This window comes from Micromys minutus (genome assembly GCF_963924665.1).
Source record: "Micromys minutus genome assembly, chromosome: 15".
Taxonomy (NCBI): domain Eukaryota; kingdom Metazoa; phylum Chordata; class Mammalia; order Rodentia; family Muridae; genus Micromys; species Micromys minutus.
Genome location: NC_137984.1, coordinates 50377408 through 50388409, shown reverse-complemented (window position 1 = coordinate 50388409; position 11002 = coordinate 50377408). Strand labels below are relative to the sequence as shown.

Sequence of the window (11002 nt, the reverse complement as noted above, 5' to 3'; positions counted from 1 at the left end):
CTCTGGACATGATTTAACTCAGCTTGTCCTTGATAGGTTATTTCTCCACTAGTAAAATGAGACAATTCAAGCCAGATTAGAGATATTAAAGGCAGGTTTATTTGAATAGTTGCTCTCAGGAAAGTTCACAGGCCCCAAGGATTAAGGCCATGGGAGTCACCATGGGAAAGGAGAAGAAAAAGAGGGAAAGGGAGGAGACAGAGAGAAAGAAGAAGGAGGACTACAAGGGTAAGGAGAACAAGAAGAAGAAAAAGAGGAAAAGGAGGAGGAAGAGGAGGACAAAAGGGGAGGAAGGAGGAGGAGGAAGGAGAGGAAGAAGAAGAAGGAGGAGGAGGAGGAGGAGGAGGAGTAGGAGGAGGAGGAGAAGGAGAAGGAGAAAGAGAAGGAGAAGAAGAAGAAGACGACCGAGGAGGAGGAGAAGAAGACAGAAGAGGCCAAGGTGTCTGAATTATAGAGGGAGAAGCCTCTAGGAGAATGGTAGTACAGCCTGTTGGTTGGAAAGTTCTGGTTGGGAGCAGGATATGCCAGGTAGAAACTGAGGAATGCTTGGAGGACCTAGAGGTTAGGTCTGCATATAATGTATGTAATATGTAATATATGCACCTCAGTCCCTTGTCTTGGGGTCCAGGGTCTGAAACCAAACAGTTCTGTCTCTTTGTTTGGGAGAAGGCTTAAACCAAAACTTCCCAAAGCATATCAAAATCTATACTAGAAATATCACGAAATAATCCTGAGGTCAAGGATCAAATGGACCGTGACTAAGCATTAAAGATCTTGTTACACAAAGTACATGGAATCCATAGTCAAGAGACTGTGCTACAAACTGGAGCTCTGATCCTCTGCATCCTGAGAACACAAGTAACCTAAAACCAGAGGGTTAGTCCATTGACCAAAAGAGACGAAGGATGAGACCACACTTTGTAACCACCTTCCAAATGCTATTTACTGTTGTTTCCACTTTTTGTAGCCCACTGCAGTGCCCACCCCACATGAGCTACAGAATGCAACCTTTACCAACAATCTGGTGCTGGTTGTATTGGTTGGTTGGTTTTTGTTTGGGTTGGGTTGTGTTTAGGTTTTTGAGGCAGGGTTTTAGACTCCTTTGACTGTCCTGAAACTTCAACCAGGTTGGCCTCAGAGTCAGATACCCTCAACTTGCCTCCTTGTCTCCTGAGTGCTGGGATTGAAGGTTTGCCCAACAAAACTAGCTCTGGCCAAACTGTAATAGGGCATCAGAAGCTTCCCAGCAAGGAAGAAGGTGTGGTCTGAAGAGGATGGAAGAGGTGGGAACCATGCGCGGGGAACACTTCTGCTTCCTTTTACTGGACACGAAGGGTTTCTATGACATAGAAAAGTGACCCATGGTGCTCTTGGGAGGTACTGAAATCTTTTCAAAGTGGGGACTGCTTCTGGTCACTAGCAATTGCACTTCTTACGCTTTTTCAGGCCAGCCATGAGAAAAATAGTTTATTCTACCACACCCTCCTGACCACAGCACCAAATTATCAGAACCGTTTGATCACAGTCCAAAATCTCCACTACTGTGAGACAAAGTGAAAACAAAATTTCCTTTACCATATATAGGTTCACTAATTGGGGAATTTTGTCAGAGTAGTGAACAGCTAACTCACATGGGAAGTTCAGCCTGGACAGTGACGTTGTAGGCTTCAGTGATGGGGACCTGGAAACTACCACTCTCTAGCCATGTGACCCCCACTATTTCTTCATCTGTTTGATTATACATTCAAATCATGTGCAGAAACACAGGATTTCAAGTCAGGCAGTCGGAGTTCCAATCTTGAGTCCTCCAACGACTTGAGAGGTTATCTTAAGATAAATGCACATGCTAGCCAGTGTTTATTGGGCATTTATGAATGCCGGCACTGTTCCAAATGCCACCCAGGTATTAACCTGAGCAGTCTTTGCAATTATTTTTATGCCTTAACCCAGTTATTACAGCTACCTCCCAGCTCCTAAAACAGAGGACAAAGCTGGACCTACAGTGTTTCAGTGACCACGCAGAGCTCACCTGGCCTGTGGTGGTACTCACACATACACCACAGGCATGTTGGATCCTACTGAAGAAGCTCACCACACTGTCCCATGGTGAACACTTGAATCACTCACTGTTAACTGTAGTTCATTATTCACGGAAGACCTAATATGTCAGTTGTCGTGTTAGATACGACCAGTACTCAGAGCCTCCAGCTCTACTCAGTAAAGTTCGCAGAGCTCCTGTTCCTCGTAGGTCCAGGGGTCAAGCACAAAGGGTAAAGAACTTAAAGATAAACAAATAGGTCTGCTTTGGAATGTGCACAATAAAGGCTGAGTAACCAGTGCTTTATTTTATCAGAATATGACACAATTCCCTTGAGAAGGAAAAAATAAATCCAAAAATATATCTAACTAAATTTTTCTACAAATCGACGTCAGCTAATACTGTAGCAAGTATCTAGAATCTGCTCCATCTTCCAAAATAACCAACTCGGATGTAATTCTTGTCTTGGCGAGTTAACTCCAGCCCTGCTGTTGTGACAGTGGACACTCACTGGAACATGAAACGCCTATTGTTCCAGGGCTTGCTGACCCTCTGCCTAAAGAGTGAAATCTTCAGGGTCTTGCAAATAGCACTTGTTCCTTTGCTCTGTCCTCCTGAATGCATTCTCTGTCACCCAAAGACTGTCCTCTTGAATGCATTTGTGTCACCCAAAGACTGTCCTCCTGAATGCATTCGTGTCACCCAAAGACTGTCCTCTTAAATGCATTTGTGTCACCCAAAGACTGTCCTCCTGAATGCATTTGTGTCACCCAAAGACTGTCCTCCTGAATGCATTTGTGTCACCCAAAGACTGTCCTCTTGAATGCATTTGTGTCACCCAAAGACTGTCCTCCTGAATGCATTCTCTGTCACCCAAAGACTGTCCTCCTGAATGCATTTATGTCACCCAAAGACTGCCCTCCTGAATGCATTCTCTGTCACCCAAAGACTGTCCTCCTGAATGCATTCTCTGTCACCCAAAGACTGTTCTCCTGAATGCATTCGCCATTACCCTGGCATAAACTATGCTATCATAGTTTATATTGAATTGTAAACATCCCAGAGCAGAAGCAACAGCGGCCTACACTTCTTAAACGCCCAAGAACAAGCTACAGGCATACCATGAACCTGACAGAGAATATGACAATGCTGAAGAACACCATGGTTGCTTTATCGCCGATTTCTGAGAGAGACAAGCCTGCAGCAGTGTGCTGTTGATCTGATTTCGTGGGTGTTTCCTGACCGACTCTGACCTGAAGTCTCGGATGGACACTAACCAGCTCAAACTTTCCATGTGATTTAAACTCTTGTGCTTCCGCTTCTTCATGAGTGAAATGGAGAGCTGACTACCTGTAAAGCACATAAAGAGGTTGTTGATTTATTTAACTCTCAGAAGCCTCAGGTAGGAAACACAACTCCTTGCTCACACCTGCACAAGTATCCAGATTCATGACTTGCACACCTAAGACCTCCTGGTTGGTAAACATAGACTGGAGACTCAAATACAACTTTGTTCATTTCTAATGTTTCAGAACTTTGGGCTGTTTTCCCTTCTCCAAAGGGCGAGGACAAGGAAGGATTGCTCTGAATGCAAGCAACCTACACAGCACAGGTCAGATCTCATTCCCGTTCCCCTCACTCGTCCTTATACTTTGGTTTGAACTCTGGGCCCAGGATTCCTTAGTGTCTATGTTTGTTCTCAATAATGGTTTCAAAGGGAAGCAAAGCCAAACAGACTTGAAAAGTCAGAGTTCCACCCTTCTTGCTGTGTGCTGTAGGTCAAGTCTTTCCAGTGAGGCAGCCCTCAGTAGGAGGTACACAGAGCAGAAAAGCTGGTCCTGAAAAGCCTTGCAGGTCACTGGGGGCAGGCGGCCTCCAGAGGGGCTTTATCTAAAGGGACTTGTCAATGGAATTGAAGCTTGAGTAAATCCATTTTATTTGTGCCAAAGGTTAGACTCCCAGCAGAGCTGCTGACACAACCAGGGTCACTGGGGGCTGTGGCACCCACTGGGAAGGAATAGCACCATGGGCTGGAGAGCAAGTGACAGCGGAATTCCTCCTTTTGGAAACATGGCTTTTAGAGCCTTAACAAGGCAGAATGGTGCCTCACACCATTGTACCTCCACCTCCTCCCTCCTCCCTCCTCCTCCTCCCTTCTCCTCCCTCCTCCTTTTTCCTCCTCTTCCCTCCCTTTCCTCCCCCCTTCTTCCTCCTCCCTCCTTTCTCCCACTTCTTCCCTCCTCCTCACTCTCTCCTCTTTACCACCATTTGCTTATAAAACAGTGATCACTTAATTCAACATTGATTCTGTCTTGTGCAGTTAGAATTATTTCTCTCACCCAGACCTCATCAGAGGCTGCCTCCACCAAGCACCCTCCCAATTTATACTAAAGGCAATCTGCTTCTATTTTTCTACCTGCTTCATATACTCACTCTTAGAAAGCATTTTTTCTTAATAGCGCCACAGCAAGATGCCAGCCATGAACACTACCTTCTTGCGATCTGTATAGATCAGTGGTTTAAACAAATGAAGTACATTTAGAGTAAATGCCCTGTGAAAATAAAAGTTTCTATCCAAAGACAGTAGGTGCTTAGTTTGCTTCCCAAAGCAAAAATTCAGTGGCCCTTTATAATCAGAGCAATCTGTTGTGGGGTAGGGTGCAACACACACACACACACACACACACACACACTCACACACACACAGACACACACAGAGACACACATGCACAGAAACATATACAGATATACACACATACACAAACACAGACACACACTTACACACAGAGATACACACCTACATGTATATACACAGACACACACAAGCACACACACACACACACACACACACACACACACACACACACACACCCTCAGTGCTAATAGTGTAGTTTGCTCACAATGTTTAAAGGAGCCTCTCCAAAACCAGTGCCTCAGATCACACTCTTTTCTAAGGCTATATATCTTGTTTTTTCCAGAAGGAAAGCCCAAAATATCCATTAAATAAATACTTTCATTTTTTAAATCATTACATTTGTGTGTGAGAGAGAGTATGAGAGTGTGTGTTAGTGTGTGTGTGTGTGAATGTGTGTGAGTGTTTGAGTGTGTGTGCATGCTCTCTCAAGCACTGAGGCACGAGGGTGGTAACCAGAAGAAAACTTTCAGCAGTCATTTCTCTCTACCATGTGGATCTTAGGGATTGAGCTTAGGTCCTGGGGCTTGGTAGCAAGTGCCTTTTGCTGCTGCCCCAAATACTTTTATTTTTAATGCTACCAAAAAATTCCACTGGAGATGGAGAGATGGCTCAGTGGTTAAGAGTACTGACTGCTCTTCCAGAGGTCTTGAGTTCAATTCCCAGCAACCACATAATGGCTCACAACCATCTGTGATGGGATCGATGCCCTCTATGGTGTGTCTGAGGACAGTGACAGTGTACTCATGTAGAGCAAATAAGTAAATGTTTTTTATTAAAAATTATATAACGTTCTATTGTTAAGTCAAAGAGGTATCAAAATTCAAGCAAAACTTATAGGGTAAGACTTAAGGAAACTATAAGGAGCATCAGAGGAAGTGAGAATGGAACCAGGCTCAGGGTGATGGTAGATTAATGAAGGACAAGGAGGGAGAACAGTGCGAATGTGTAGAAGATTCTGGGGCGATGATCCCGTGTTACTTTGATCTCACAAGCACCCAGGTAAATGGCTAATGGGAGAGGATTTCTAAGGTCCACTATGTGCTTAAGAGTCATCCTTCCTACTGGCGCTGTCTCTGTCACCTTCTCCTTCCTCGGGCTCTTTTTCAGCATCCTTCAGCTCCAGCTGGTCCCCCTCCTCAGCAGAGTCATCTGCGCCTGCCTCAGACTCCATCTTCCCATTAGTCTCCTCTTTCTTCCCGGAGCGCTCTTCTTCAGCCTTTCCATTCCTCGCCTCTACTGGGCACGAGGGGGACAAGTCAGCTTGCTTGTTTTGTTCTTTTTCAGTGCTTCCCTGGCTTTCCAGCCGAGAATCCACTTTTCGTTTTATCCGAGTCAGCTCCTTTTTAATGGCTGAAGGTCATCACCTTTCAGCTTTCCAGACTTGGAAGAGGATCCCCGCTGTCCACTCTTCGAACTGAACCCCTTTCTGCCCCTTGGTGAGAGGTTTCCGGACGCGCGCTGGCACTGCAGTTCGGGCAAGAGGAGGAGGAGGGACACGTGCTGGGTAACTACATCCTGTCATAGTAATGCCGTTGAAAGTCCCAGTCCAAGCCGAATGAGGAACTGTTCACCTCCGCTGCAGATGTTCCACACCTGCTTTTCCTCGCTTCACTTTGGCTCTGCAGCCCCGTTAATATCCGAAACCTGGCCGGCGACCATCCAGCCATCTCCAGGTTCAGCAGCGTGGGCCTTCCTTCCATTAACATCCTGGACAAAGGCAAAGCCCTTAGGCACAGAGCAACCCACAATTTTGACATTCTTTGAAAAGATGGCCCCCACATCAGACTTCTTGACCACCAGAGTGTTGATTTCCAATGAAAACACAGGAATTCATGGCTCGAGGATTTGTCTTGTTGGTAACATTGCAAGCCATCTACGATAAGGTTTCTCACAAAGCTGAAAATGTAGCTGAAGATCAAAATAATCTCAAGAGAGGAAGGAGAGAGAAGACTTCCTCTCATACTGCAGGTCTACATCGAGTCGCCTGAGCTACAACAGCAAGGAACCACACAACAGTTCACTCTCTGTCTCTTCACCAATAAATCTTTTAAAAAATATTTTTTAAAGATTCCACAGTGAGCGTAATATTATAAAGTGGAACATATCAATGTTTCAAGCTCTCATTGTTACCTGACCTAAAGAGAAGAGGAGTCACTTGGAAGCTGATGCTAAAAATGTGGGGCAGCCAGCCCTTGTGTCTGAACCTGGGCCTGCTCAGGTGCCCTCTGCCCTCAGAGGGGTATGCATGCATCCCTTGTTTTTCCTGGACTCTCTCCAAGGGATGCTTCCAGTGTCTCTGGAGGAGTGCTAGCCACCTGTTCATCCCAGTGGAAGCCACATGACCATCGAATCCCCAGAAAGATGCCCAGAAGTTGACTGTAAAGCTGCCCACAAGTGGTGGCCTTCTACCTCTTTGGAGGTCATGCTCGGAGCCCACGAGCTCTATCCCTAAGTAACGATATGTGTACCTGGCTACAGTCAGATCTCCGTGATGGAGGACTGACACCCTAGCGTGTTTCCTAAGAATTCTGCACTGAACACTCCAGGGGAGCCCTCGAAGAACTTCCAGGACATTATTTCTTCTTTGGAAATTCAGGTCAGACTTGCAGGACCCCAATTCAGTGAGAGCTTCAGTTGTTCTCACAGTGTGCCTGGATTGGCCAGTGTCAGCTACATGGTGCTTCATCTGGCTTTTCTCTGGTGCAGAGATTTACTGTATAAGTCCTGACATTTGTCAGAGTCCCCAGGGCCAGGCCACCTAATCCCAGCTCCTCCCCCATCCCCAGCCTTAATAGACTTACTCATATCTATACAACAGCTAAGGAAGTCCCTTGGATCGCAGACTTTCCCTATGTCTTCTACCCTTCCCCAAAAGAACACCCAGATTGTTCACTAATCCTCCATTAGGAGAGAAGCCATCCATCACGCTCTATTTTTAATGTACAGAATCCTAATTGCCCCATAAAGCCTTGAGAGCCAAATCAGAGGTTTTGGGAGGTTTAATCAAAAGACGGTGCTGTTTCTCTGAGCCCTCAGCTTTCATAAATACTAAAATTATCCCTAGCTCCTCAGCACATTCTTTGCCATTCCATATGGTTCGTGTGCTAGCGATCCGGCACTTCCTCAGTGTGTTTACGTACTGGGGGTGTACTTAGATTGATAGTTGACTTCCTTCAGAGACGCTGCCTCGAAAAAGATTTATAAATGACTACTTTGCAGGAATAGAATAGATGTCGCACTAAATGGAAAATAGTAATCATTCGACTACAAATCCGGGCCCCTGTCTTTCTGTTGACACACACAACATCACGTATTTGCACACAAGCACAAGGTCTGGCTGTGTCAGAGTCACCAACATTTTCAACTACGTCAAAGGCTATGTGCTAATTTCTGAAATAGCAACTAAAGTTCTAGATATCAACAGCCTCCCATTGAAATGTGTATAAGGTAAATCTACAGCTTTCAATACGCACAGAAAAATGTGCAGTTACTCTCTTCCTCTGCTTGTTGCTAATCTCTTCGTATACGTCACACTGGTATTTAAACTCTGCCAAGAGACCTCAACAGTGGTTGAAATAAGTGGCCCCTTTATTTTTCTATTGTAGTGCTACAGAACCTTAACATTGGATAAGATTTTAAAGGTTATCTGCTCTAGCTTCTAAGCAAATACAAGCCCCTCTTTTACAAACTGATAGTTGTGTGTGTGCTTGAACACGCCGCATGATGGGAAACTCACTTCTCCACACAGCTAACTGTTGATTAAATCTTTCTTATACCAAGCCAGAATGTGTTCCCAGCAATTTCCATATCTGATAGAAGTGAAACTTGTCTTCCCTGTCAAACTAGCTCCTTTATATTTTCCATGTAATAGTATGCCGAGCTCAGCAGCTGAGGCATTGCTGGGCTGGCCTTAGCCTGCTTGTTACAAGAAAGAAGGACAGAGGGGAGTGGTGGAGAGAGGAGATAACTGGAGAAGGGGAAGGGGTTGGGGACGAATGAAGGAGGTAGTAAAGTTCTCCCACCAGGTAGCCGTTATCATTGTAAACAGCTGCTATTCCCAGCTAATCATTCTTCTTACCTTGAGAGATTTGCTGCTGATATTGTGATCTCCTGGCAATCCTCCCTGGATTAAATATCCCCTACATTCCAAGCACAGTGTTTCTGTAGTTAAGTCTTTATTTTTGTAGCTATATATCGCCAAACCTGCACCCACCCAAGTTTGTCTGCTGTTTTGTTTGTTTTCATGAGTTGCTAAGACGTCCCGGTTTCCCATTCTGTATGTGTATCTTCTCTAGAACTTCACCGTCTCTCCCTGATCTCTCCCTGATGCCTTTTTTGGAACTTCAAGTGATTTCGATGGTTGGTGTCATATCAACTCTAACTCTGGCCTAGGTCACCAGAGCCTCTCTTTTTAGACATTGAACCATAATACCATGGAGAGTAGAACCAATGGTGGTGAAGTTATAAATGAGACACGGAAGCTGGGGCAAACATTTCATCAATTTTCATGCAGAGATGCAAGGGGGAGTCAGTTTAGAGAATTGTGGATGAACAAGCAGAGAGAGCCAGAGACTCTGTGGGGAGAGAGGGAGAAAGCTGCCTCACTCTGGCTGGTTTTTTCTTTCTTTTTTTTTTTTTTTTTTTTTTTTGCCTGGGGGTTTGTTACAGTCAGACAGCCACCAGACACAGACCCTCCTTCTGTGTGTGTGACATACTTGAACATACATGGACTCGTGTGTGGATGCCAGAAGTCAGCATCATGCGTCTTCCTCAGTTCTTCTCCACCTTGTTTTTTTGAGACAGGGTCTCTCATTGATCATGGAGCTCAGCGATTCGGCGAGGTCAGATGCCCAGTAAGACACAGGCTTCTCTTTTCTCCGCTCTACAGCAGTGGGAACACAGACACATACTGGCTGTGCCCAGAGTGTAAGTAGGTTCCAAGGATTCAAGCTCAGGTTCTCAAGTATATGCAGCAAGCACTTTACTGCTGGGCTCTCTCTCCAGCCTGCTACTGAATTTTATATTTCCAGAAAACAAGAATATTCTTATTTCTACTGATTTTAATTGTCATTTTGTTTATCTACATTCATTTTACTTCTTCTTCTTCTTGTTATTTTGGTTTGGTTTGTTCTGTTTTGTTTGCCCATTGTTTTGGTGCCTCAAATTTTCAGATTGCTAGTTCATAGTGTCTGTCCTCAAACTTGCAAGCAATGCATTTCAAAATCTTCAGACTGGTGTCTGTGTGACAAAGACAAATGGGGCTGGGTGTGGTCTGGACTTGGTTAGCTCACTGTGAGCTCCCATTTTCAAAAACGTGCAGGTTGTCTAATCTAATTGTCTAGACTGAAATTTAGGGAGTACCTAAGGATGTCCTTACTTTTGGTCTTCTGCATCCTTTTTGTGCCATGGTGCTCTAGATGCAGCCTCATTCTCTCAACCTTTTTATTCATCTTGCTGGCTCCATTGCTTCTTTGTTGAGTGAAGAAAATAATATTCACATAGAGATGGGATGGTGTCGTCATACATGCCTCATTTTTAGCCCAAATATGGGACTACAAATAAGAATTCTTAGTCTAAGTGTGCAGTTATAAATAAGAATTCTTCACTTAAAAATCTATTAAATATGACTACACACAAACAGGTGCACACACACACAATTATAACTGCAGCAAGTAGTTATTTTGTCTGTTATATGTTAGGCTTTAAGTTAAACACCTGCTCTCAGGTAAGCCTCATTTCTGATGGATAATTGCAATACTCATTTATACTCACTGTCAATCTGTGGTTTTGTTTATAATTTAGGCATACAGTACAACACATCAATAATTTCTTTATAATTGTTATTTATTTAAAATTATTAGAAATTTACATTTTCAGATAAAGCCCCACCACTTATATGTTATGGCTGAAAACTGGTACTCAGCTAGGTGATGTCATGGTTTGCTGCCTAAACAAATAAGACCAACTTTGACATCGCCTGACTTAACCTGTGTTCATGAAACATTAGCTCTCAGTGCTACTATTACTATTGCACTGTTCATCTCATTAAGATCACAATATTCATTTGTGGCTCCAGCGAAACTTGACTATTTCCTGACCCAGGAGCTCTCAACATGGCTACTACTAAACCCAAAGCTATCTACTGTTATGTTAGACACGAGTTCTCAAATTATTCACGGGCTTTATTCAGTGCCACTCTTTTAAGTTATTAGTTCAGTAAAAACATATTTTGACATTGAAAGGATGTTTTAAAAATGAGCATGTCACAA

At 44.1% G+C, this 11002-nt stretch overlaps 1 pseudogene across 1 annotated transcript; it reads right to left on the bottom strand.

Annotated features, from left to right (window-relative positions):
* Window positions 1-5775: 5775 nt before the first annotated feature.
* LOC308430379 (heterogeneous nuclear ribonucleoproteins C1/C2-like) lies at window positions 5776-6606 on the bottom strand (annotated as a pseudogene). Its single transcript has one exon. The product of its transcript is annotated as a heterogeneous nuclear ribonucleoproteins C1/C2-like (transcript).
* Window positions 6607-11002: the final 4396 nt, after the last annotated feature.